The following is a 22,575-nucleotide window of genomic DNA, read 5'->3' as shown; positions in this document are numbered from 1 at the left end:
CCTCTCGCCCCGTGGCGGCATGAGAGCGAGCCTGTGATTGGACAGGGCCTGGCGGTGAAAGGTTAATCCCGGCCCTCCAACCACTCAGGAGCAGGGAGACAGCGGGCGCGCGCGGGGAGGCCGAGGCGGCGTTTGCGGCCCAGCGCCGGGACTGGACCCTGGCATTCGGCCGCAGTGGCCGGGAGTCTTTGGGGCCCTCGGGAACCCGCGTGCCGAGGCCGGCTAAGTTTGGCAGACTCTCTGAGCTCTCGGAATTCGACTGCCTCCGTTGTTGCTCCTTCTGGCACCCACAGACCGTAACGTGGCCGTAATTGTTCCCCGGAGAGCTTAGCTTCCCTCTGAGCACCTCCCTCCCCTTTTTAAAGTACCTTCCCACTCGCCTGCGTTTCCTCACGTTAGTGGTGCAGGGACCTCCGCATTTGGGGAAATAAACACCCACTTCCGCCCCCCACCCCAACCGGGATCCCCAGATAATGAGAAATAGACGGTGGTCCTCTGTAGGTATGCTGTTCATTTGCATAGGTCGGAACCGCCCACCACTGCTTGTAGCTAGGAATTAAAATATCGGTGGGAGTTAAATAAGTGGCTGGATTAAAGAACATCGTCTCAATTTATCCCCAAATGCAGACATCTCTTCAGTGGACTTCCTGATAGGCCGATTTGCTCCAGGTGAGGTGTGCTCACAGCAACTGCAACCGTGTTTCTTTCAGCCCATGGGCGTGAGCAGAACCTACTGTGCGCCCGTGCTGCGTGGGCTGTGCTGTTCAGTTTGGGGCCACCAGCCCCACGTGGCTCCTGCGCACTTAAAGTATGGCTAGTCGGAATCGAGATATATGCATTCTTTACCAAATAATGTTCCAAAAATTGTTACATGTTGAAGTGATAAACTTTTTTGATATATTGGGATAAACGTTTTATTTATTTTTTAGTGTGGGTTCTACAGAATTTTAAATGTCATCTGTGGCCTGCAATAGCAGGCTGATCTAGCGCTTGCATGGCTGTGATCCTTAGGTGCACCCTGTGAGGTAGGTGCTTTTAACTGTGTGCACATTGTGAGGTAGGTGCTGAAACTGCTTCCTATGTTTTTTTTTTTTTTTTTTTTTGAGACGGAGTCTTGCTCTGTCGCCAGGCTGGAGTGCAGTGGCGCAACCTGGGCCCACTGCAGTGGGCTCACTGCAATCTCCGCCTCCCAGGTTCAAGTGATTCTCCTGCCTCGGCCTCCCGAGTAGCTGGGATTACAGGGGCACACCACCACACCCAGCTAATTTTTGTATTTTTAGTAGAGACGGGGTTTCACCATGTTGGCCATGATGGTCTGGATCTCTTGACCTTGTTATCCGTCCGCCTTGGCCTCCCAAAGTGCTGGCATTACGGGTGTGAGCCACCGTACCCAGCCTGCTTCCTGTTTTAACAGATGAAGAAATGGAATAACTTCCAGCAAGTAAGTAGCCAGTAAGTGAACAACTGAGATTTGAACCCAGGTAGTCTGGCTTTGAGGCTGGTGTGCTCGATCACTACTGTGCTAAAAGTTTGATAATATATTTACTATGAATCTGCTTAAAGTTTCACTTGAAGATAGCATATTCATGGGCAAAATTAGGAAGTAGGATGCTCCTGGAAGACCTATGTATTAAAAAAAGTAGTTTCTTATGTGTCAAGCACAGTGAGCGTGTCATACCTTTAAGTCCCCAGTCATACATATAAGGCTTTCTTTGTAGCTAGGAATTAAAATATCGGTGGGAGTTAAATAAGTGGCTGGCTTAAAGAACATCGTCTTAATTTATCCCCAAATGTAGACATCTCTTCAGTGGACTCCCTGATAAGCCTTTATGAGAAGGACAGCATCTCAGTGTGGGGTAGGCACTGGGCTCTATTGGCAGTGGAAATTTGTGGGCTGGTACAACTTCAGCCCCTCTGGTTGTCCTCTTGCAATGTGTCAAGACTAGCCAGGCTGCTTGTTCCATCAGCAGGTTTACCTGATTTTTTTATTTTTTTTACTTTTTTTTTTTTAATTTTATTTATTTTTTTCTTGTTTGAGGCAGAGTTTCACTCTTGTCACCCAGGCTGGAGTGCAATGGCGCAATCTCGGCTCACTGCAACCTCTGCCTCCTGGGTTCAAGCGATTCTTCTGCCTCAGCCTCCCGAGTAGCTGGGTTACAGGCATGTGCCACCACGCCCGGCTAATTTTTGTATTTTCAGTAGAGACGGGGTTTCACCATGTTGGCCAGGCTGGTCTCGAACTCCTGACCTGCCTCGGCCTCCCAAAGTGCTGGGATTACAGGCATGAGCCACCGTGCGTGGCCGGTTTATCTGATTTTTATCAATTTCAGTTTTTATTTTTAAAATAAGTAGTATATCCATATTATTCATTTATCAGAAAGCCTATAAAAGATACACAGTAGAAAAAGATCTCGCTCACACCTGTCCTAGTGTCACAAATAGGTGACCACTGTTTCCTGCTCATTCTTCAAAATGTTTATGTATATACGAGCCAAGACATACTCTTTGTGTTCCTTATTTAGAAAAATGCCAGCATGCCATACATATTTACTGCACCTTGTGTTTTTTACTTAATGTATCCAGAGGGCATGTTTTTATAGTAATACATAGAGAGCTCCTTGCTGTTTTTTTTCAACCGCCTTAACATATTATTGCAGGTATATCCATACCATAATTTACCAATTCTCTATTGATGGACATTTAGACTTTAAGTCTTTTGGAATTAAATGTTGATCCATTTGGAATCGATTTAATACATACGGTGAGGTATGAATCCAAATTAATTTTTTTGTCCAGGCGGCTACACAGTCATTTATTGAGCAGTTCACTTCTGGACTCTGTATCCATTCTAATGGTCTATCTATTCATGCTCCACTTGCTGGTTTGTTTTAAATCCAGAGACATAAAATCTTGTAAGGGGTATTGTTTCACACTTTGTTTGGATCACTAGAAATCTTAAAGCTATATTTCAGCCCATGTTAAGCAACAGTATAATACCATGTGGTATACATTTTCTATGGGCTAATTTTTATTTTCCCTTAGCCCCGATTATTTCCACAATTTGGTTTATTTTTTGTAGAACAAGCCAGGATTTAAATATACCTTTAAGACTCTCTGTTTGCAAATTACAGAAACCAGCCTGAACTAGCGCAACCAAAAGGGAGAATTTATCATAATGATGTAGGTGCTTCTCACAAAAGCCCAGAACAGGAATACAGCCACATCTTAGCAAAAACTAGAACCAGTCATTGAAAAGCTTCCAGGAACCCAAAAGGTACTCTCTATGCCCCTCCTCTGTGATTGTTTTCTGTGTATCTCTGCCAACTTGTTCTGTCTGCTTTTCCATCTACATGGGAGAATATAGTCACTCCCATATTGGACTGGGCTGTCAGCTCAGTGGGGAGTCTCAGCCCAAACAAGGAAGGTGGGGCAGCAGCCCTGCAAGGCCAGACAGCTGATTACATACAGGAGAACTACACAAAGAAAAACTATATTGAGGGTAATGGGAGCCAGATTTCTCCCTGTTGGAGAAGGGAATTACAAGTACAGAAGTAAGAAAAGCAAGAAGTTTGTGTGATTGGATTGGAATTGGAGATATTCACATAAAGTCATGGTTCTTAATACATGTAGATATAAAAATAAATGTAAAAGTGTATATATATATATATATATTTTGTGAGATTTTGAAATATGTGTTTGGTCTTTGACCTCATTTTCTGGTGTACAACTCCTAAATTTCTCACAAACACCAAAGTGATGTATTTTGTATGCTAATGAGTTAGCTGGTGGCTGGGAGCCCCTAGGTGGCTTTAGGATGGGGTTGGTCATCAGAAAGACCAAGGCAGGATCGGAGGGTTGGACTCTCAGCCTATCCCCAGCTTCTTGGAAAAGAGAGGGGTTAAAGGTCACGTTATCACCAGTGGCCAACAGTTTAATCAGTCATGCCTTGTGTAATGAAGCCTGCATAAAAACCCATGAGGACAGGGTTGGAGAGCTTCTAGATAGCTGAACACCAGGAGGTTCCTAGGAGGGCGGTGCACCCAGGGAAGGCATGAAAGGCCTGAGCCCCTTCTCCCATACCTCATCCTATTTTTCTTTTCTTCTGTATTGTTTGTAATATCTTTTGTAAACATAAATGTTTCCCTGAGTTCAGTGATTTGTTCTAGCAAATTAATCTAACCCAAGAGGGGGTCATGGGAACCACAACTTGAAGCCTGTCAGAAGTTCTGGAGGCCCAGACTTGGGACTGGTCAGTGGCCAGGGACAGAGTGGGGCAGTTGTTGGGGGTGTCTTGGGGAGTTAGCCTCAACCTGTGGGATCTGATGCTATCTCTAGGTTAGAAGGGAATTGGAGGACACCCAGTTGGTGTCTGCTACAGAATCGATTGCTTGCTTGGTGTGTGGGGAAACGCCCCCTGACAATTGGTCACTGAAGTCTTCTTTGTTAATTGTTGAGGGTGAGGGAATAGGGTGTGTAATTTTTCCACAGTCAGTTATATACACACACATATGTCTATAAATGTATGTGCATATATTTCCTAGGCCTAACCAGTGAGAAGCAACACCACATTAGCCAAGAGAACACCTAACACCTAGTTCTGAACACCATTCTCCATGAAAAGGAACCAAGGCTCCTTAGAGAAATGGCTGACTTTAGGGTTGGGCCAGAGAAAGTATAGTATGAGACTGGAACATCTTGTGGTAGAAAGTGTGGAAATGCTCAAGAAACAGTGGAGACAGTTCAAAAGGACAAAGCAATCAGCTTGAAGGGGCTCCTGTTGGCCAAATCTGGGACAATTTGAACATCAAAATAAATCACGATAGCAGGAGATTATATCCCATGGATTAAAATGGAATCTATGAGTCCACACTTTTTTTAAAAAAAATAAATAAATGGCAATAAAGAGCTCTTCTTTAGAATAGAATGCAATAATACATTTAGAAAAAAGAATGGAATTGTAACCCAATCATAGGTTCAGCAGCCCACTGCTTGCAGAGCACAATTAACAAGAGTGAGGTCTGCTACAAAGAGAGTGACTTTTTATTCCAAAGCTTAACGTAGGGGGAAAAGTGCAGGTTCCTGCCTTAAGGGTACTGATTTCCTTTTGGGGCAGAAAGCAGGGGCTTTTAAAGTGGGACTTGGCATGAATGGCATGTAGTTGAGGGAGCAAGCAGGTGAGGGTCTACATGACTCTCCTTGGTGCTGTATCTACCGGGTGTTTGAGCTGGCACCATCGCAGGCAGAACTAGATTGTAAAGTGGCCATTGTCTGAGATGCTCTCCAAGTGGGACAGGGTTTCCTAGCAGGCATACTTTAGGTTGTAAATTGACTGTTGTCTCTCCAGGCAGTCTCCTGGTGGGAGAGATTTCTGGCTCAGAACCTTCTAAGTAAGCACATGGTTAGATAAGCTTGCCCTGTAAGGAGTGTCTGGTGAAGGGAAGGTAAAGATTATCATTGCATTTCTAAGGAACTAAGTAGGAAGTGGGAAAAAGGGGAAAAGGAGAAAAGAAAAAAAAAAATTTTGTAAAACACAATTATTTTTCTCTTAGAAAAATAGGAATACTCAGTTACAGAATTAGAAAATCACCATTTGGCAATCATCAGACAAGAAATATCAATGTTTGTTAAATCTAGGGAAAAGTTGAATAAGGAATGAGATACTTACATAGGTTCAAAGCATCTCCCCATGAAATTCTTATTTAAAAAAACAAGAACTTTACAAAAGAGGAATCTAGTAGATACCATCTTACTCGTGACCAAAAAAAAAAAAAAAAATAGCATGAATCAGGCTGCACTTTGACCCATTTATCAGTTGCTGAAAGCCATACAGCACTCTAGATACTGACCAGTTGCATCCGCAGTTGTTCCTATCGATGAGATTTCCAACTTTAGGATCATGACTATTTAACAGTTGATTTTCATCTCCATTGTTCCTATAGATAGAATCTCTGACATTAAAATCATAAGGTTTTTGCTTAAGGATCAGTTAAGATGTTTTTCAGACCCTGAATTCCACAAGCAGTTTGAAGCGCAGGGTCAGCATGAGAAGACAGCTTCCTCATCTCCTGCTCTATGACTTCAACCTGCACTGTTCAACCAATGAATGATCTCTGCCCTTCAGCCCACTCCAAAACCCTAAAAAACCCTACCCCAAACTCCTTAAGGAGATGGATTTGAGGTTCCCTCCTGTCTCCCTGTTCTGTGACACTACGATTAAACCTCTCTGCTGCAGCCTGGTGTCTCCACTTGTTGACTTGCCGAAGGCATTGGGCACTGGACCAATTATGGTTACAAACTTATCAAGTGCTGACAAGGGTATAGTACAACTGGAGCTCACATACGTTGCTGATGGGAATGCAGATGGTATAACCACTGTGAAAAACAGTTTGGCGGTTTCTTATCAAGTTAAGATATACTTTCCATATAACCTAGTATATTGTCTCTCTGGAGAACCCTGATACACATATATATACATATATGTATATGTAGATATACATATATATACATATATGTATATGTAGATATACATATATACAGGTGTGTGTGGATATACATATATACACGTGTATGTGTGGATATACACACTCATGTGTATGTGTGGATATACATATATACGTGTCTACATAGATATACAATATTTGTGTATATACGTATATATATGTATATGTGTATGTAGATATATGTGTGTTTGTGTGCATTTGTATGACAGTGAATTTATTAGGGAGAATTGGTTCCCGTGTTCACAAAGATGAAGTCCCACAATTAGGCAAGCTGGAAAATGAGAGAAGCCAATAGTGTAACTCAGTCCAAGTGTGAAAGCCTCAAAACCAGGGAAGCCAACACTACAGCCCCCCTTCTGAGGCTGAAGGTCTGAGAGTCCCTGGGAGGCTGCTAGTGTAAGTCCCAGCGCCCAGAGGTTGAAGAACCTGGAGTCTGATGTCCAAGGGTGAGAGGAAGAAAAGTCTTCTTGCTCCAGAAGTGTGAGAGAGCAAAAAAGGAAAGCCAAGCAAGCTGAATGTCCCTTTTCTTCCACCTGCTTTATTCTAGCCACATCCCAATGTGATTGGATGGTAACCACCCACATTGAGGGCTGGTTTTTCTCTTTCAGTCCACTGACTCACATGCCAGTCTCCTCTGGAAACAACTCATGGACACACCATGAGTTGTGGACACACCCAGAAATAGTGTGTCACCAGTCACCTAGGCATTCCCAATCCAATCAAGTTGATGACTAATATTAACCATCACACCTAGCATTCCTACTCCTAGACATTTGCCTAAAAGAAATGAAGCCAAAAACTAGAAACAACACCAGTATCTATCAGTTGGCAAATGGAAAACAACCTGTGGCACATCCACATAATGGGACACTATGCAGCAATAAAAAAGGGATGAACTACTGGTATATGGAACAACACTGTTGAATCTTATAAGCAAAGTGAAAGAAGCCAGAACCAAAGGGTTATATAATGTAGGATCACATTTCTGTGACTTTCTGAAAAAAAGCAGAGCTATAGGGAAAGAAATCAGATGTGTAGCTTTAGGGGTTATAATGGGGAGAATCTTTTTGGGGTGATGGAAATGTCCTATATCCTGATTGTGCCTGGTTGTTAAACACTGCAAACATTTGTCAAAACTCATTGAACTATACACTACATTTTATAGAATTCAAATTAGACTTCACTAATCCTGATTTCAAACCAAAATCTATGACTCCCTAGTGGAGCTCACTTACATTTTCAGGGTCACCCTAGGCTCTGGGCAAGTAATGCACCAACCACCTTTGCCTCACATCTCATTGACTCAGACATGAAACCCATCTTCCCTCCATTCTCCAATATGTTCATTCATGCTCTCTAAGATAACACTTACTAAAAATGCAAGAGGATATTAGGAGGAAGGCAGGATAGGAAGAAGAAGGAGAGTTTGCCTTGTATCAATGAACACAAGTAAAATAGAAGGTATTGTTCTCGAAGTGTCTTCTGGACCCTATCACGGTAGAGTTCCTCTGGGACTTCACCTTGCTTCTCTTTCTTCCTCTCTCCTCTTTGGTAATTACTTGTTTACTCATTTATTGTTTTTTCATCTCCTGGGGGCTGAGAATAAAAGTTTGTACCTCTGCCCTCCCAGAACAATGGGTATTTGTTTTGTTCTGCTGCTGTAACAAAAAACCCCCAGAAACAGTCTGGATTGATCAACTCTATTGCACATGCTTTTGAAAACTGGCCAGTCATTGACAACCCCAACTTTCTGAGACAGCCAGTTAGCAAGTCTCAGCCCAATAACCATGCTTCCATAGCTAATGATCAGTCAATCCGTAGATATTCCTGTTTCTGAAAATCCAGCAATCCCTGAACTCTAAACTTCCTAAATACCTATTTAGGATGTGCAATGTGCTTTAATTAGAAAGACTGTATGATATAGTTTGGATGTTTGTCCTCTCCAAATCTCATGTTGAAATGTGATTCCCAGTGTTGGAGGTGGGGCCTGGTGGGAGGTGATTGGATCATGGGGGCGGGTTCCTCATGAATGGTTTACCCGTTCCCTGGGTGATGAGTGAGTTCTCACTTGGTTCATGTGAGATCTGGTTGTTTAAAAGAGTTTGGGAACTTCCCCTTCTCCCTCTCTTGTTCCCACTCTCACCTTGTGACACACTGGCTTCCCTTCACCTTCCACACTGGTTGAAAGCTCCCTGAGGCCTCAGCAGAAACCCAGTAGATGTTGGCATCATGCTTGTACAACCTGCAGAACTGTGATCCAGTTAAGCCTTTTTCTTTATAAATTACCCAACCTCAAGTATTTCTTTATAGCAATGCAAAAATGGACTAATAGAGAAGATCAGTACTAAGGAGTGGGGCATTACTATAAAGACAGTTGAAAATGTAGAAGTACTTTTGGAGCTGGGTAACAGGCAGAGGTTGGAAGAGCTTGGAAGGCTGAGAAGAAGACAAAGATGAGGGACAGTTTGGAACTTCGTAGAGACTTGTAAAGTAGTTATGACCAAAATGCTGATAGAGATATGGACACTGAAGGCCAGGCTGAGGAGGTCTCAGATGGAAATGACGAAATTATTAGGAAATGGAGTGAAGGTGACCTATGTTACATCCTAGCAAAGAGCTTGGCTGCATTGTGTCCACATCCTAGGAATCTGTGGAAGGTTGAAATTAAGAGTGATGACTTAGGTTATTTGGCAGAAGAAATTTCTAAGCAGCAAAGCATTCAAGAAGTGGTGTGGCTGCTCCTAACAACCTACTATCAGATATGGGAGCAAAGAAATGACTTAAGTTGGAACCTATATTTAAAAGGAAACCAGAGTGTAAAAGTTTGGAAAATGTGCAGCCTGGCCGTGTGGTAAAGACGGAAAAAGTGTTTTCAGCACACGAACCTAACCATTTGCTAGAGAGATTTGCATGAATAAAAGGGAGCCAAGTGCTAATATCCAAGACAATGGGGAAAAGGCCTCAGAGGTCTTTCAAAAATCTTCGAGGAAGCCCTTTCAAATGCTCAGAGGCCTAGGAGGAAGGAATGGTTTCAGGGGCCAGGCCCAAGACACTTCTGCCCAGCACAGCCTCAGAATACTACTCCTGGCATCCTGGCCACTCCAGCTACAGCTGTGGCTCAAGGGACTCCAAGTACGGCTTAGGCTATTGCTTTGGAGAGCAGAAGCCACCATAAGCCTTGATGGCTTCCACGTGGTGTTAAGCCAGCAGGTGGACAGAATGCAAGAGTGAAGGAGGCTTGGCAACTTCCACCTGATGCCAGAGGATGTATGAGAAAGCCTGGGTGTGCCAGGGCCAGAGTCCTCATGGAGACCCTCTAATAAGGAAACACCAAAGGGAAATGTGGGGTTGGAGCCCGAAGATAGAGTCGCTCCCAGGGCACTGCCTAGTGAAACTGTGGGAAAGAGGCTGTTGCCCTCCAGACCCCAGAATGGTAGAGCCACCAGCAGCTTGCAAACTCAGTGTGGAAAAGCTGCAGGCACTCAACTCCAATCCATGAGAGCAGCCATGGGTGCTGCACCCTGCAAAGCCACAGGGTAGAACTGCCCAAAGCCTTGGGAGCCCACTCCTTGTGCCAGTGTGTCCTGAATGTGGGACACAGAGACAAAGGAGATTATTTTGGAGCTTTAAGATATAATGACTTCCCTGTTGGGTTTTAGACTTGAGTGGGGCCTGTAGCCCCTTTATTTTAGCTGATTTCTCTTTTTGGGAATGGGAATATTTACCCAGCATCTGGGTACCACCACTGTATCTTGGAAGTAAACAACTTGGTTTTTATTTCACAGACTCATAGGTGGAAAGAATGGCTCTCCAGATGAGACTTGGGCCTAGGGACTTTTGAGTTAATGCTGGAAAAGTAAGACTTTGGGGAGCTATTGCAAGTGCATGATTATATTTTTAAATGTAAGAAAGACATAAGACTATGGGGTCCAGGGGTGGAATGATATAGTTTGGATGTGTGTCCTCTCCAAATCTCATGCTGAAATGTAATCCGCATGTTGGAGGTGGGGCCTGGTAGGAGGTGATTGGATCATGGAGGTGGATCCTTCACAAATGGTTTAGCACCATCCCTTTGGTGATGACTGAGTTCTTAGTTCACATGAGACCTGGTTGTGTAGAAGAGTTTAAGGCCCCCTTCTCCCTCTATTCTGCTCTCACCATGTGATACACTGGCTCCCTCTTCATCTTCCACCATGACTGAAAGCTCCCTGAGGCCTCACCAGAGCCAAGCAGATGCTGATGCCATGCTTGTATAGCCTCCAGATCTGTGAGCCAATTAAACCACTTTTCTTTATAAATTGCCCGGCCTCAGGTATTTCTTTATAATGGTGCAAAATGGGCTAACCTACTGTGCCTTATAAGTACAGATCTTCTTCTTAAGCAAACAATAAATTCAGCCTTTTTATTCAAATACTAAGGGGTGCCCTCTTCCTTGGACAGTTCTCAGTACCTGCTAACATCCCAAACTAGCAAGGGCACACCCACCCTGATCAGATTTAAGGGGATATTTCCCCCAAGAGAATTCCTTTCCTGAGGGAATTCTGAGTGTCACCTGTTAAAATATTTTTTCTCATTTGTTCAATAAGTATTCATCAAGCACTTCCTTTGTATGAGAGATTATCTCGGGCTAGAGTTACAAAGTTGAAAAAATAAGATGTGGTCCCTATGTTCATAGAATTTACAATACAGCAGGAGCAAAATGACAAATAATATCAATAAAGTTTGATGACTGCTGTGATAGCAAATGCAGATGGATGGATATGGGGCCCCATAATTAGGGGACTCTAACATAGTCCATGGGGTCAAAGAAGGTCTTCCTAAGTAAAGAATCTACCTGTAACACTGAGACCTAAAGTACTAGTAGCCAGGTAAAGGGCACAGAGTGTTCCAGGTAGAAGGAACAGCATGCCCAAAGTCCAAAAGCAAGGAGGGCTGACTTACTCAAAGAAGTCCAGTATTTACCCAATGTAGTGCAAGAGATAAGAGAGACAGGAAAGTGGCACCAAAACACAAAGGAACTCATGTATCATGTTAAGGATTTGCTGTTTCATCTAAAGAGAAAAGGCATTGAAAGGTATTTAAGTGAAAGGTGTTCAAGCAAAAGGTGATATGATCAGATTTACATTTTTACAAGTTAATTCCAGCCACTGTAGAAAATGGAGAACAAAATTGAGGTGTTTGTAATAGTGTAAAACAGCGATCGCCAACCTTTTTGGCACCAGGGACCAGTTTTGTGGAAGACAGTTTTTTCACAGGGTAGGGGAGTGTGGTTTCGAGATTAAACTCTTCCACCTCAAATCATCAAGTATTAGAGTCTCATAAGGGGCGTGCAACCTAGATCCCTTGCATGCACAGTTCACAGTAGGGTTCGCACTCCTATGAGAATCTAATGCCACTGCTGACCTGACAGGAGGTGGAGCTCAGGTAGTGTGATGGTTAATACTGAATGTCAACTTGATTGGATCGAAGGATGCAAAGTATCGATCCTGGGTGTGTCTGTGAGGGTGTTGCCAAATGAGGTTAACATTTGAGTCAGTGGGTTGGGAAAGGCAGACCCACCCTTAATCTGGGTGGGCACCATCTAGTCAGCTGCCAGCATGGCCAGAATATAAAAGCAGGCAGAAAAACATGAAAGGCTAGACTGGCTTAGCCTCCTGGCTTATATCTTTCTCCCATGATGGATGCTTCCTGCCCCCAAACATCAGACTCCAAGTTCTTGAGCTTTGGGACTCAGACTGGCTTCCTTGCTCCTCAGCTTGCAGACAGCCTATTGTGGGACCTTGTGATCGTGTGTTAATACTTCTTAAACTCCTATATATATAAGTTCTGTCCCTCTAGAGAACCCTGATTAATACAGGTAGTAATGCTTGCTCATCTGCCACTCAGCTCCTGCTGTACTCAGTTTTGAACAGGCCATGGACTGGTACCAGTCAATGGCCTAGAAGTTGGGGACTCCTGGTGCAAAAGATGTAGTAGCGGCTTTGAGGATAGTCTTAATGGGAGAGAGAAATATCTGAATCAGAGACATTTGAGCAGTAAATGTGTGAATGGTTTACTCTCCTCTTTTTTTTTTTTTTTTCGAGATGGAATCTCACTCTGTCGTCCAGGCTGGAATGCAGTGGTGCAATCTCGGCTTACTGCAAGCTCCACCTCCCGGGTTCACACCATTCTCCTTCCTCAGCCTCCCAAGTAGCTGGGACTACAGGCGCCCGCCACCATGCCTGGCTAATTTTTTGTATTTTTAGTAGAGACAGGGTTTCACCATGTTAGCCAGGATGGTCTCGATCTCCTGACCTCGTGATCCACCCGCCTCAGCCTCCCAAAGTGCTGGGATTACTGGCGTGAGCCACAATGCCTGACCTACTCTCCTTTTTTATAGTTGTGGTTTCAAGGCCCCCAAGACTCTTTATCTTCTAGAAAGTAGAAGAGGCAGTCAGGGTACAACATTGCCAGGCATTAGAGCTTGGATATCTGACCAAGGGCCTTCTTCGTCATAATTAAGATAAATAGTCTTGCCCAGGCACCCTGGCTCATGCCTGCAATCCCAGCACTTTGGGAGGCCGAAGTGGGCAGATCACTTGATGTCAGGAGTTCGAGACCAGCCTGGCCAACATGGTGAAACCCTGTCTCTACTAAAAATACAAAAATTAGCCAGGTGTGGTGGCAGGCGCCTGTAATCCCAGCTACTTGGGAGGCTGAGGCAGGAGAACCCCTTGAGCCCGGGAGGCAGAGGTTGCAGTGAGCCAAGATTGCACCACTGCACTCCAGCCTGGGTGACAGAGTGAGACTCTGTCTCAAAAAAAAAAAAAAGGATTAACAGTCTTTGCCAAAGGGCTAAACTTCTTTTGTTGTTGTTATTTGGTTTTGTTTTTAATAAAATAATTAAAACAGCAAAACATAAACCTTAAGCTATTCAAATAGCATTTTCAGTTAGAAATAAAATGGAGAAAAATGACAAATAATATCAATAAAGTTTGATGATTGCCATAATAGCAAATGCACATGGATGGTTGTGTCTTCTCGCCTGCCTCATCATTGTCTAAGCTGCTGAGTGCTTTCTTATGCTTTATGCTTTTGTTGCCTTTTTCCACTGTGTCAACACGAACCCTGGGTGATAAGAACTATTTTACTATCTGCATTTTACATATGAGCTATTTGAAATCTAGGAGGATTTTTAATTTGCTCAAGTTTACTCAATCAGTAAGTGTAGGAAAACTTGAGTTTCAAAAAAAGATGTTTTGATTCCAGAATCTGTTAAAAAGCCAGATTCTTAGGACAAGTCCCAGAGAGTCTCACTGAGTAGGTCTGGGGTAAGGCCTGGGATTCTGCAGGTATAAGAAGATCCCTCCAGTAATGCTGATTCAGGTGGCCTCCCATGGACCCCAGTAGTGGAAGCCCCTCTCTGTCCTGCTCCTAGAGCACTTCTGAACCTCCAAGGACTCAGGATGGACAAGTATCACTGTGAACCACATCTGAGGTCCCACAGCCATTGCTGCCTTGGGCCATATTTCATCCAAGCAGACGCCCTGAATCCCTACTATTTGTGGGCACTGTGTTTACTAGGTACTAGGGCCACTGTGGCAAGTCCTGCTCACAATCCTGGCCCTCCCGGATCTGTGTTCACCCTTTTCTCCCCCTACTGTTTGCTCCTTGAAGACCAGGATCAGATCTTTCATAGTCAACTTTGTTTTCTGAGATTCTGGCCATGGTGCCTGGCATGTAATTAAAGCCTTGCAAAGCTTAAATACTATTTGTTGTTCTTTCACGAGCTTAGAGAGTGCTTGTTTTTTGTGCTATCTTACCTGCAACTTAACCTTCCTGCCCACCTCTGCCTTACACATCTTTTACTAGAGGGTTGTTCACAAAAGTTTGAAACTTGTATGTATGCAATAAAGGACACATTTTATCATCAGTTTGGTTGCTCTTTGATTATCTACAGGTACAAAATGACCCAAAACATTAGGAGATATCCTGTTATTTCTATTAACCATAAGGAAAAAGAGTTCATTATAAGATATATTTTATCTTTGTAAATTATCCTTAATCTTTCAAGATTGGCCAAGGCAAGCAGGCCAATTACCAAGGCAAGCAGGTAATTACCAAGCTTCCACCTTACCTGGTCAAGGGCTAACCTGGACTTTGCATTGTCCCCATACCCTTTCTGAAAGGCTGCCTACCTTCTTGATTTGCAAAATATGAAACTCAACCCACAGTCCCTATATAACCTTTTCCCGCTCACCTTTCAGAATGAACATTTGAACCTATGTTTACCACTTTAAGGTCAACTTCAATTTTGACACTTCCTATAGCATCTACTCAGCCAAGCTGTCCTTCAACCAAAATCTCTTTGATGAGTCCAGAGTTGAGAAAACTGCTCAGGAGCGGGAGAGTGCGGTGGCTTCACTTCAGCTGCCTCTGGGTAGGATGCTGACTCACCCTTGTTCATTGTAGATTCTAGTATCTAAGTGTCTGTCAAAGCCGTTCTGTCATCCCATGGCTGGATCATTTGGCCACTTTCTGAGTCTGAGACACATTATGTTTAATTCAAAAGAAAGATTCTTTTCAAATATTTAATTCTTCTTCTTGTTCCATTCATTCATTCCTTCATTCTTCAGCAAACATCTTTGGAGCACTGGTCATGCTCTAAGACTGCCCTGGAGACTGGGGACATAACGGAGCATAAGCCCTAGTGTGTCCAGTGGGAGGGTAGGATGTTACGACCCCTAGTTTACCTCTGTCCCCTGCCCTCCCACTGGACTGTCAGCTTCCCAGAGTCACACGGACTTATTCTCCATTGTGACTCCAGTCTCTCAGAGAGTCTTAGGCACAAGTTACAAAGGCTTTTTTCTAAGGGTTAGTGATCTTTACATCAGTAAACCAGTTTTTTTAGTGATCTCTGGTAGTTTGCCTAATATAAAGAAATCTAATTCTATAACTTTCCTAAAAGTTATTTAAAAAACCAGCAAAAGATGACTTAGTTTTTGAGATAAATAATAATAGTAGTGATACAGTAATGATAACATGGATAGAGCATTTTTTCCCTTAGAGATGGGGTTTCGCTGTGTGGCCCGGGCTAGAGTGCAGTGCTTATTCACAGGCATGATGATCGTGTACTACAGCCTCAAACTCCTGGGCTCAAACGATCCTCCTGCTTCAGCCTCCTGAGTAGCTGGGACTATAGGCACATGCCACCACACCCAGCAGACAGAGCACTTTTTATGTGCCATATCTTGTGTCAACAGATAGATCATAATCACCTGATCATTTCTTCTCCCGAATCTTATCTTGGTTAAAAGTGCTGCCCAAGTCCAGTTCATGGCCCAGTACGGTGCATCCCGCAGGTAAATCTGAACTCTCTCTTGTGAGAGAGAAAATTCTGTTTCCTCCTTGTTGTACTGTTATTGCCTGGTTCTGGTCCTCTATTTCTCTATTTTCTGTCTCTCTAACCTGCAGTCCTAACCTGCAACCATCCACCCTCTCCTTTGTTTCAAGCAAAGGCTATTGCCCCGGGTGACTGCTGTCCTGTCCCTGCCCTGCATCAAACCTCTCAATGGCTCCCCAGTGTCTGCAGACTTTTTACTCTAGAGTTCAAACTTTTCAGATGCTGGTTCCTGCTTATGCAACTTCTTGCACTGCTAAGAAGTTAACCTTCTAACACCTTACTAAGCTTTAGCCACATCAGGCTGCACTGTTTCCTACACACATGATGAAATTTTGCACCTCCATGCAATTGTTCATGCTTTTCCTCTTGCCCACAATGCCCTTCCTCTTTCTGTGCCCTAGAAATCCTGCCATTCTTCAGTGTTTATCTCAACTGGTCTCCTCCTTTGGGAGGTTGTCCCATTCTGTGACCTGATACTGTACTTGCTCCAGACCCTACTCCCTGCAGCAGAAAGAACTTCTTCCTTCTCTCTACTCCTAAGGTACACTACATATACTTTTATTCTAACATTTATCACAGGGTATGGTTTTTCTTGAGTATCCGTTTAATCTACCAGACAATAGTTCCTTGAAAGTTCTCTTAGTTCAGAAAATGAAATCTGGCCTGTGCTAGGCACGACTGCTGTAAACAAATGACCTGGTCCTTCAAGGAAAGGGAAGACCCTTTCCTTGCCTTCCAGTAATGGTCAGCCTGGGATAAATGGGAGCACCACTGGCCTCTCCTTACCCTTTCCCCTGCGTTTCCTTTTTCCTGCCCATCTCTCTAACACTTTCCAAACGTCCTTCCCCCACTCATCACTTAATTTTATCCCACTCCAGTGATTATGGTTTTAGGTAAAGCAGAGTAACTCTTTTACGCTCTAAAACCTTGGCTTTTCTGAGTCAGCATAAAGTCGGCAGATCACCAAATGTCAGCCTGGACTAGGGGCTGCCCATACTGCTCACCTAGGAGCTCCTTGAGGGCAGCATCCTCATGTTAATTATATTTATATCCCTCAGAGTCTAGCAAAAGGCTCTGAGCATGACATCACTTACAAAACTCCTAAATTCATTGTGAAAGTAAGTCCGTAAAGATGAAAGCTGGAGATACCCAATTCAAAGTATTTACAGTAGATGGAGCTATCTATTTCACTGTGGTCCACTCTGTATTTCATGTATCATGTGAAATTATTAACATTTTGCCAATTAATCAGGTCATACTTTTTGAAGAAGCAATTAAAAACCATGAGACTTGCCCTGTTTATTCTTGTAAACTGTAAGTTGCTAGAAAATATTATTAAAGAGTTTCCCTAAATATTGTATTGTTATTAAAAGCAATTGATATAAGTAATTGAAGACATTAGAAGCCAGAGATACAATGAAATCTTCAAGACCTCAATAGATGAAATGTGCAAAGGACATTTACATTTCCTGTAAGGGCAGCCAACTTATAAATGGAGAGGTCAACCCTCCCACTTGTCATCTTTAAAAAGGCAAGAAAAGTTATTATTTTACAAATATATTTCTAAGATATGGTTTCTAAATTAACCAAAGGTGTAAGTTCCCAAATCTGATAAAGTTCTGTTGAAACTGTTACATTCATAGTAATGATAATTGCTAGTCTTTTGGAAATCAACTTCGTAGGAAAAATAAAAATAATCCTTCTTTTGAACTGCTGTGCTTTTGTTAAGAAATAATCTAAAAGGAAAAAGTCAAATTCATGAGGTCATTTGTTACAGCATTATTATCATAAAATATCCAAACAACTGAAATAATAAATATTAAGTGACTAAGTAAAATATGATATTAGAATTATTTGTCATCCTGTAGCCATTAGAATATGTATGCAGCCAATTTAGAGATATGGAAAAATGCTTATGAGTGAGGGGGGTTGGACCAAACTCAGAATATAATGTTGTATCTATTCTGTTAGGCTTTCTAAAAATTATACATAGATAAAACAAGTATTGAATTAAATGGAAAAATTAAAATTGTATATATATATATAAAGTGATTACTAGTGAAATTTTTTTCTTTTTTTATTATACTTTTAAGTTCTAGGGTACATGTGCACAACGTGCAGGTTTATTACGTATGTATACATGTGCCATGTTGGTGTGCTGCACCCATTAACTCGTCATTTACATTAGGTATATCTCCTAATGCTATCCCTCCCCGCTCCCCACAACAGGCCCCAGTGTGTGATGTTCCCCACCCTGTGTCCAAGTGTTCTCATTGTTCAGCTCCCACCTATGAGTGAAAACATGCAGTGTTTGGTTTTCTGTCCTTGCAATAATTTGCTGAGAATGATGGTTTCTAGCTTCATCCATGTCCCTACAAAGGACATGAATTCATCCTTTTTTGTGGCTGTGTAGTATTCCATGGTGTATATGTGCCACATTTTCTTAATCCAGTCTGTCATTGATGGACATTTGGGTTGGTTCCAAGTCTTTGCTATTGTGAATAGTGCTGCAATAAACATACGTGTGCATGTGTCTTTATAGCAGTACGATTTATAATACTTTGGGTATATACCCAGTAATGGGATGGCTGGGTCAAATGGTATTTCTAGTTCTAGATCCTTGAGGAATCGCCACACTGTCTTCCACAATGGTTGAACTAGTTTACAGTCCCACCAACAGTGTAAAAGTGTTCCTATTTCTCCACATCCTCTCCAGTACCTGTTGTTTCCTGACTTTTTAATGATCGCCATTCTAACTGGTGTGAGATGGTATCTCATTGTGGTTTTGATTTGCATTTCTCTGATGGCCAGTGATGATGAGAATTTTTTCATGTGTCTGTTGGCTGCATAAATATCTTCTTTTGAGAAATGTCTGTTCATATCCTTCGCCCACTTTTTGATGGGGTTGTTTTCTTCTTGTAAATTTGTTTGAGTTCTTTGTAGATTCTGGATATTAGCCCTTTGTCAGATGCGTAGATTGCAAAAATGTTCTCCCATTCTGTAGGTTGCCTGTTCACTCTGATGCTAGTTTCTTTTGCTGTGCAGAAGGTCTTTAGTTTAATTAGATCCCATTTGTCAATTTTGGCTTTTGTTGCCATTGCTTTTGGTGTTTTAGACATGAAGTCCTTGACCATGCCTATGTCCTGAATGGTATTGCCTAGGTTTTCTTCTAGGGTTTTTATGGTTTTAGGTCTAAGATTTAAGTCTTTAATCCATCTTGAATTAATTTTCGTATAAGGTGTTAAGGAAGGGATCCAGTTTCAGCTTTCTATATATGGCTAGCAAGTTTCCCAGCACCATTTATTAAATAGGGAATCCTTTCCCCATTTCTTGTTGTTGTCAGGTTTGTCAAAGATCAGATGGTTGTAGATGTGTAGTATTATTTCTGAGGGCTCTGTTCTGTTCCATTGGTCTATATGTCTGTTTTGGTACCAGTATCATGCTGTTTTGGTTACTGTAGCCTTGTAGTATAGTTTGAAGTTAGGTAGCGTGATGCCTCCAGCTTTGTTCTTTTGGCTTAGGATTGTCTTGGCAATGCAGGCTATTTTTTGGTTCCATATGAACTTTAAAGTAATTTTTTCCAATTCTGTGAAGAAAGTCATTGGTAGCTTAACGGGGATGGCATTGAATCTATAAATTACCTTGGGCAGTATGGCCATTTTCATGATACTGATTCTACCTATCCATGAGCATGGAATGTTCTTCCATTTGTTTGTGTCCTCTTTTATTTCGTTGAGCAGTGGTTTGTAGAAAGGATGATGCTGCTCTAATTCCACGAACATTAGTGCTTGCGTTATTTATTGGGTAATTTTATAGACAGTAGCTCATTTCAGTCCTCGCAGGGGGACTGTTTCTTTTAAGATTTAATCTCTAGAGGTTTAATTTGGTTACTTAAATTTTAAAAATTTTTATGGGTACTAGTAGGTGTATATATTTATGGGGTACATGAGATATTTTGACATAGGCATACAATGTATAATAATCACATCAGGGTAAATGGGGTATTCATCCCCTCAAGCATTTTTTTTATGTTATGAACTTTCCAATTGTACTTTCAGTTATTTTTAAATATACAATAAATTATTGTAGTCATCCTGTTGTGCTATCAAATACTAGATCCTATTCATTCTGTCTAACTCTATGTTTGTACCCATTAACCATCCCCAACCCCTCCACTACTACCCTTCCCAGCCTTTGGTAGCCATCCTTCTACTCTCTATCTCCATGAGTTCAATTGTTTTGATTTTTAGCCCCCACAAATAAGTGAGAACATGAGAAGTTTGTCTTTCTGTGCCTGGATTATTTCACATAATGTCCTTCAATTCCATCCATGTTGTTGCAAATGATAGGATCTCATTCTTTTTTATGGCAGAATAGTTTTTCATTGTGTATATGTACCACATTTCCTTTATCCATTAATCTGTTGATGGACACTTAGGTTGCCTCCAAATCTTGGCTGTTGTGAACAGTGCTGTAATAAACATGGGAGTGCAGAGATCTCTTCAATAAACTGATTTCCATTCTTTTAGGTATATATTTGGTAGTGGGATTGCTGGATCATATGGTAGCTCTATTGTTAGTTTTATTTTTTATTTTAAAAATTTTTTTTGAGACAGAGTCTCACTCTGTTGCCTAGGCTGGAGTGCAATGGTGCAATCTTGGCTCACTGTAACCTCCGCCTCCCGGGTTCGAGTGATTCTCCTACCTCAGCCTCCTGAGTGGCTGGGATTACAGGTGTGTGCCACCACACTTGGCTAACTTTTGTATTTTTAGTAGAGACAGGGTTTCACCATGTTGGCCAGGCTGGTCTCAAACTCCTGACCTCAAGTGATCCACCCGCCTTGGCCTCCCAAAGTGCTGGGATTACAGGCATGAGCCACCATGCCCGGTCCTATTGTTAGTTTTTTGAGGAACCTCCAAACCATTCTCCAAGTGGTTGTACTAATTTACATTCCCACCAACAGCATACAAGGCTTCCCTTTCCTCCACATCCTTGCCCGCATTCCTTATTGCCTTTCTTTTGGATAGAAGCCATTTTAACTGGGGTGAGATGATATCTCATTGTGGTTTTAATTTGCATTTCTCTGTTGAGATGTTGAGCACCTTTTCATATGCCTGTTTGCCTTTTTTTTCTTTTTTTTTTTCAGAAATGTCTATTGAGTTCTTTGGCCTATGGGGACTGTTACGATTTGCATTCACAGTTGAGGGAACTGAGGGCTGGGAATGTTGAGACTTTTCAGAGGTCCTAAAAGAATGGACCCCTGAGTCAGGATGGCAAACAAAGCTCCCCTGTCCAGCTTTCTTCCACATGGCAGGACGTAGGCCTCAGACTGGAACCCTGGCAGTCATTTTTGCCCTGTGGGTCTCTCTGAGCCCTGCCTACCAGAAGCAGCTGCAGATCCCATGGCCCAGGTCACATTCTCCCGGGGGCCACTTCTGGGGACACAGAAGGAAGAATGGTGTGCCAGAAACATTCCAGTGGCCCCAGGTTCCTATTCCAAGTCTGCCTGCACTATCTTCATTTCAATCATTCCTTCCAGCCTCAACCTTCTCATGGGTAGGACGCAACCACCCACCACAAAACTCACTGTGAGAGTCTTGTGATAGTGTAGTATGTTCATAGCCTAGCGCCTGGGAGAGTGCTCAAGAATGGGTAGCTGTGAGCCTGGCAGGTAGTGCACACCTGTAGTCCCAGCTACTCAGGAGGCTGAGGCAGGAGGCTCCCTTGAGCTAAGGAGTTCAAAGCTGCAGTGAGCTATGATCGTGCCATTACACTCCAGCATGAGCAACAGGGTGAGACATTGTCTCAAAAAAAAAAAAAAAAAAAAAAAAAAAAAAGAAAGAAATGATAGTTGCTCTGGGTGAACTCCTTCAGAGGATGGATTTGATCTCATTACCATCTTTAAGCCCCAGACACCCCGAAGGCCTTCCATACAGGTATGTATAAGGAACAAGCTGCCCACATCTGGCCCAACCCCTGACAACCAGGACTTAGACAAATGTCACCAAGGCTGCTAGATGCCTGCTCCCAATCAACAGCCCTTCTCACTTGTAATTCATTAGCAGAGGTTGGAGCTGAAGGAGTGCCCAGGCTGGGAATGGAGGAAGGATGTGCTCAGGAGAAGGTGAAGATGGGAGAGAAGCAAGATCTTCTGTGTTTGGACCAAGGACACATTTCCTTACTCCATAGCAGCTGTGGTCAGTGGCTTAGCTCGGACAAGGAGATGAGAGCCCATGTGTTGTGAGGGTTCTTCTGGGAACTCTGAGAAGGCAGGGGCCGCCCATCACTGCCTCTCTTCCATTCTGCAGCATGGAATATGGATGTGTGATCTGGATGTACAGACACCATTTTGGACCATTAAGACAAGGACGATTGTCTAAGGATGACACAGCCAGAGCACTGACAGTGGCAAGAAGGACTGTCTCTCTTAGGAGAAAAATAAAATTTACTGGTGTTTAAACCATTGCTTTTTTGGGCTGTCACATGTCACTGAAATTAGTCTGAAACATTGCAGCAATTAATGGAAAAAAATAGCACCCCATCTTCACGCTGTGAGCTTTTTATGGCATAACCACTCTGTCCAAAGTAATATACCACCAAGTTGAAACATGATTATGCTCAGCTGTTTACAGGCTTTGGAAATTTCAGTACAGGATTTATCTTCCTGTCATACAGCCTGCCATTCCCGTTTT

At 42.7% G+C, this 22,575-nt stretch overlaps 1 long non-coding RNA gene across 2 annotated transcripts; it reads left to right on the top strand.

Moving 5' to 3' along the window:
• The first annotated feature begins 34 nt into the window (after positions 1-34).
• On the top strand, positions 35-22,343 carry LOC129487488 (uncharacterized). 2 transcript variants are annotated; one of them, XR_010122336.1, is made up of 2 exons: positions 35-3,274; positions 21,946-22,343. It is a non-coding gene; the product is annotated as an uncharacterized lncRNA (long non-coding RNA). The 2 variants fall into 2 exon arrangements; XR_010122335.1 differs by having other exon boundaries at positions 21,790-22,343.
• The last annotated feature ends 232 nt before the right edge of the window (positions 22,344-22,575 follow it).

The sequence above is a fragment of the Symphalangus syndactylus genome, chromosome 8 (genome assembly GCF_028878055.3).
Source record: "Symphalangus syndactylus isolate Jambi chromosome 8, NHGRI_mSymSyn1-v2.1_pri, whole genome shotgun sequence".
Classification (NCBI taxonomy): domain Eukaryota; kingdom Metazoa; phylum Chordata; class Mammalia; order Primates; family Hylobatidae; genus Symphalangus; species Symphalangus syndactylus.
This window is presented reverse-complemented; position numbering and strand designations above follow the sequence as displayed.